The following is a 6,000-nucleotide window of genomic DNA, read 5'->3' on the forward strand; positions in this document are numbered from 1 at the left end:
TGCTTTGAACAATTTCCCTTCCCCTGGGTATGGGGCAGGACTCCTCGGGTATGAAGGTCTTCCAGGGAGAAGGAAGAGAGTGACCTTGCTAGGTTTTATGGCTAGCTTTGGGAGAGATGAGTTCTAGTTTCTATGACCTGCCTTGGGGAAAACAAATTCTGATTTCTATGACTCATTCTGTGGGAGAAAAGGGGACAGGAACCAGGAGGGAAGGACAAAGACTAGGCTTCTGAGACCTTCCAGTCTCCTCTGGGTCAGAGTAGTCCGCATGCCAAGGTGCCATACTTTGGGGTTTAATGAGCCCTGACAGCAGGTCCTTGCAGATTTCAGAGGCAACCTGTGATCTAAGTAACTGGTTTTCAGTCCCTCAATTTCAGAGGACTTTAGCAAAGCCTGGTTGAAATGACCAAGTGTTAGAAGAACCTCTTCAAAGTTGAAATTCATCAAGTTCTTCAGCTGAGGGCGTAAGAATCCCAGATGTAAGGTTAGGAAGAGTTAGGACTTCTGGAGTCTTCCCTGCATGCCCTGACTCTTGAGCATCAAAAGGTCAGAAGCTCACAGTATGTGATCCTCCTGTGGCTAGCAGTGATGTGTTTTAGAGTAGCATGTTCAGAATGAAATTGCCACACTTAAGCCTCAAGGGCCTTTTGAAGTCATGCGTGGCCCACACTGGCCTCATAGGAACACAGGTGCTCCAGGACCCAATGGGTTCAGGACTAGGTAGGGGGAAACTTCAACCCTGAAAACATCCTCCTGCTATCTAGACCAGCCTGCCCCACGGCCAAGAGCGGTGAGAACCCCAGCCACCCCTTGGGTTGCACCCCTGCCAGTGCTAGAATTTTGCCCTTCCTGGGCAGAAAAGCTCAACATTTGGCTCAGGACATAACTGGAAAGAAATACCCACCATGTTTTTCACAGTGGGGCATGAAAATACAGGGAGGCAGGAGCCTGATGTGTCTGCGGCCACCCAGCAGGAGGTGGATGGGCTGCGCTTCTCAGGTTGCTTTGAGGAGCCTTCCTTTAGTAGGGAGGGAGTGCCTTTCCCGAAGAAGTCCTTGGGCAGGACATGCTGATCCTGAATGAGTCCTAAGATGTACAGGTTTCCCAAGACCCGAAGACAGCAAGCCTGTGTTCCCAGCCAGCGTTGGTGGCATCTGGGTTCCGGGCAGGTGAAGCTGACGTGGTCTGGCGCCCACAGCCACACTCTTGGCATCTCCTCAGGCGGTTTTCAAGGGTGGGTTCCAGCCAGGTAAGTCCTAGGCACTCCTGCTGCAGGCCACTTTCAATGACTTACATTCCCCAAACCATCAGGTCCCAACTTTGCTGGCACACAGTGTCAACTGGGGTGTCCCGCGGGGTGGGTGAGGGGTGTCAGGGACTCTTCTGGCCTTGTCACCCAGACCCCCACTCCTGTCCTTAGGGTCCCTGCACTCAGCGGCTGTTCTGGGGCCAGGCACTCTGGACGCCCCATGGCGCACATGTGTCTACTCTGACTTATGCCCAATTCACTGGAGTCTGTGGGAACTGATGCTGGTGAGGACACCACTGTTCTCAGAGTCATCTCTGCTTGTGGATTCTTCTCAGCGCAAATGTAGCACCTGATACGATATTTTTTTCTTTTGTTTTAGAGATGGGGGTCTTGCTCTGTTACACACCAGGCTGGAGTGCAGTGGCACAATAACAGCTCACTTGACCTCTCGGGTTTGAGCGATCCTCCCATTTCAGCCTCCTTAATAGCTGGGACCACAGGCATGGCACCACCACAGCTGGCCTGAATTTTCTTTAATGGTTTGGAGTTTCCATCAAACTAAACACTAATCAAAGGATAGCATTATACAGTATGTGAAATTATAACATTAATATATTTTTTCCTTAAAAAAAGTCCTATTAATACATGTATGATAGGGTTGGCTGCTGGGAGAAAATCTGGCCATTCTGGGAAAGTTCTTTCTTGTGGGAAAGTTTACAACTACGGTGCTGCAAGACCTGTGTGCACAAGTAGGCGACATATCTGGGATCACTGGCTTTGTCGGCATCCCTAGATTTTGTGCAAATTCAGCTTTCCCTTTACATGAAGAGAGACCAGCACTGCCCCATGGAGAGCAGAAGGCCCAGGAAGGTCCATCCATGGCCTTTGCCTCTTAAAAGAAACGTCTACTCTGACTTATGTCCACATCACCTTCTCCTGAAGATTCCAGAAGTAAAGGATAAATAAGAAAAGCAGGATGGCACTTTGGGAGGCCGAGGAGGCTGGATCACCTGAGGTCAAGAGTTGGAGACCAGCCTGGCCAACATGGAGAAACCCCATCTCTTCTAAAAATACTAAATTAGCCGGGCATGGTGGTGTATGCCTGTAATCCCAGCTACTCGGGAGGTTGAGGCAGGAAAATTGCTTGAACTCGGGAAGTGGAGTTTGCGGTGAGCTGAGATTGCACCATTGCACTCCAGCCTGGGCAACAAGAGCAAAACTCTGTCACACACACATACACACACAAGAAAGAAAAGGAAAAGGAAGGAAAGAAGAAAGGAAAGGAAAGAAGAAAGGAAAGGAAAGGAAAGAAGAAAGGGAAGGAAAGGAAAGAAGAAAGGGAAGGAAAGGAAAGAAGAAAGGGAAGGAAAGGAAAGAAGAAAGGGAAGGAAAGGAAAGAAGAAAGGGAAGGGAAGGGAAGAGGGAAGGGAAGGGAAGGGAAGAAGAAAGGGAAGGGAAGGGAAGAAGAAAGGGAAGGGAAGGGAAGAAGAAAGGGAAGGGAAGGGAAGAAGAAAGGGAAGGGAAAGGGAAAACGAAAAGGAAAAGGAAGGAAGGAAGGAAGGGCAAGTTGGCCTCTCCTGGAACCCCAGCACCGTGGGAAGTCAAGGCAGGCTAACCTCTTGAGCCCAGGAGTTCGAGACCAGCATGCTACTGCACTCCTGCCTAGGTGAAAGCAAGACCCTGCCTCAAAAGAAAAAAAAAAAAAAGGCCAAGTACAGTGGCTCACGCCTGTAACTCCAGCACTTTGGGAGGCTCAAGCAGGTGGATCCCTTGAGTCCATAAGTTTGAGACCAGCCTGGGCAATGTGGCAAAACCCCATCTATACAAAAAGTGCAAAACATTATTTGGGTGTGTTGGTGCACACCTGTGGTCCCAAGTACTCGGGAGGCTGACGTGGGAGGATCACCTGAGTCTGACAACTTGAGGTTGCAGTGAGCTGTGCTTATGTCACTGCACCCCAGCTTGGGCAACAGAGAGACCCTCAAAAACCACCAGAAGTTTCCCTTCCAGCAGCAGCACAAACTAAATCTTAATCAAGAGGTTAACATAAAGAGTAATGTCATGGATATTATACATCTCCTGATTATGGTGTGATGAGAAAAGTCACTTGACATCTGTAATAATCTTTCCAAAAAAATCCAGACTCCCAACCTAATTGTGAAAATGATGAGCCAAGAATGGAGGTAGTTCTACAGGATATCAGGCCAGGAACCCTCGAGAATACCGAGGTCATGAAAACAAAATGAGAAAATGAAAAATGACAATGGGGAGACAACTAAATGTAATGTGGCACCCTTGACTGGGTACTGGAATAAAAAGGACCTAAGTGGAAAAGTTGGTGAAATTCAAATATAATCTCAATTCAGTTAACAATGTGCAAATATTGGATTCTTGGTTTCTGCAGATACACTATGGTAAGATATTAACAATAGGGAAACTGGATGAGAGGTGTAGGGGAGCTAAGTAGCTTTGTAACCTTCCCGTAAATTTAAACTTACTCCAGAAATAAAGTTCAAAAAAGATTCCCATAAAGGCCTTGAGTTTTTCTATTTCCTTATTTTAGTTAACTAGATTACTTGGATTTATAGATGGGTACTGTTCTATTGTTTTGAGGCATAAAATTCATACAGCAAAGTGCAAAAATGCTAATTTTTTAAACATATGTACACACAATTGTTAACTACCATCCAGATGTCTATATACAATTCTAACAACCAGAAGGTCCCTTGTGTCCCAACCCAACTAATAATCACCATGACCTGAGGTAATCACTGTTTTGACTTCAGCCACAATAGCTAAAAGTTGCAGTCTTTGAACTTCACATAAACAGAATCAGACTGTGTACTTGTTTGTGTGTCCTGTATGGCTGACCTCCATAAGTGCTCCACGCATTATGTTGTTAGGTATATTATTCTTTAAATGTCAATGAAATCAAGTTGGTTTTCAATTCTATATTCTTATTTTCTACGGCTTGCATCAATTCTGAAAGTGTAGAAATTTCTATTATTGTGGATTCCTCTATTTTTGTCATACAATTCCATTAGTTTTTATGTATTTTGAAGCTTAGTAGGTGTATATATGTTTGAGATTGATAGACTCCATCAATACGAAAGGACCTTTGTTACCTCAATGCTCAAATTTTTCCAAAATTAATATAATCACTCTAGGTTTCTTCTAATTTCTTCAGATCTTTTTATCATGGTTTACATTTTCCATCTATTTATTTGTAGCCTATCTGTGTCTGTATGTTTCCAGTAGGTTTCTTGTAAGAGCATATAGGTCTTGCTTCTTTCATCCAGTGTGACAATGCTGTCTCAGAACTGGGGTGTTTAATCATTACATTTAGTGTAATTATGAGTATGGTAGGGTTTCTCTAATTTGCTCATTTCCTTTTTCTGGTTTCTTTTGGATCAAGCATTTATAATTTCATTTTCCTCCCTACTTTGGGAGTATTTGCAGTATCCTTCAAGATGATGTGCCAATCTGTGACAATAGTGTACTTCCACTTCTCCCCTTGGCCTACGTGCTCTTGCTGCTGTATATCTTACTTGTACTAAGTTCCACAATTTACTGTATTTGCTGTAGTCAATTATCTTCCAAAGAAACTCTAAATATATCTACCCACATAGCATTTCCTGTGCTCTCACCTTGTGTAGGACCAGATTGCTGATACGTTTTCTTCTGCCAAAAAAATCCTTTAGTATTTTCTGCATTAGGTCTGTTGGTGAATTCTTTCAGATTTTGAAGAGCTTAAGTTTGTAGTTCACATATGTTTTTGAAAGATATTTTCACTGAGTACAGAATATTAGACTGGTAGTTTTTCTTTCAGTACGTTGAGGTGGCACCATCCTTTGGCTTGCATTGCTTCTGGCAAGTCGGCTGTCATCCTTAGAACTGTTCCTCTATACTGTACCTTATTCCCCACCCCCACCCCCCACGGTTGCCTTAAGATTTTAATCACTGCCTTTTTCTTCCCCGTCTTCCTATGCTTAGGGTTTTTCAAGCTTGTTGCCTTTGTGGTAGTTTCCTCAAAGGCATATGATTTCCTTATAGATAGTACTCATCTGAAGACTTGAAGAGGAACTTCTGCAGATTTCCAGAGACATCTGTGAACCTCTCCTCTGGTACTTTCTGTATTACCTTTAGTGGCCTTGGGCTTTCTGCCCACCTGTTTCATCTTAACTCAGGGAGATTGCAGAGGTCCATCCAGGTAACTCCCTGCGATGTGTCCTAGAAATTCTCTCGAGTAAGCTGGAAGCATTAATAGGACTCACCTTGTTTTCCTTTCTCAGGTACCTCTCCTCTACAGCCTTAATGTACTGAAAAATGCTGCTTGATACACTGTGTCTAGTTTGTTACAGGTTGAAGGGTAAATCTTGGCCTGAAGCAGTTCTCTGCTCTTTTTTTCTCTGAATTATGTTTGATCTGCCAGTATTTTCCTGTATTCTTGAGAGCTTAAAGACTTAATTTTCTCTAGTGTAGGCTTTCAAAGTCACACAATTCCAAGCACTGCTTTAGCTGCATCTCACAGGTGTTGACAAATTGTATTTTCTTATTTTTTGAGACAGTGTCTCGCTCTGGCACCGAGGCTGGAGTGCAATGGTGCGAACTCGGCTCATTGAAACCTCCGCCTCCCGGGTTCAAGGCATTCTCCTGCCTCAGCCTCCCGAGTAGCTGGGACTACAGGTGCGTGCCACCACGCCTGGCTTTTTTGTATTTTTAGTAGAGACTGGGTTTCAGCGTGTTAGCCA

The sequence above is a fragment of the Trachypithecus francoisi genome, unplaced genomic scaffold, assembly GCF_009764315.1.
Source record: "Trachypithecus francoisi isolate TF-2019V2 unplaced genomic scaffold, Tfra_2.0 Lachesis_group12, whole genome shotgun sequence".
Lineage (NCBI taxonomy): Eukaryota > Metazoa > Chordata > Mammalia > Primates > Cercopithecidae > Trachypithecus > Trachypithecus francoisi.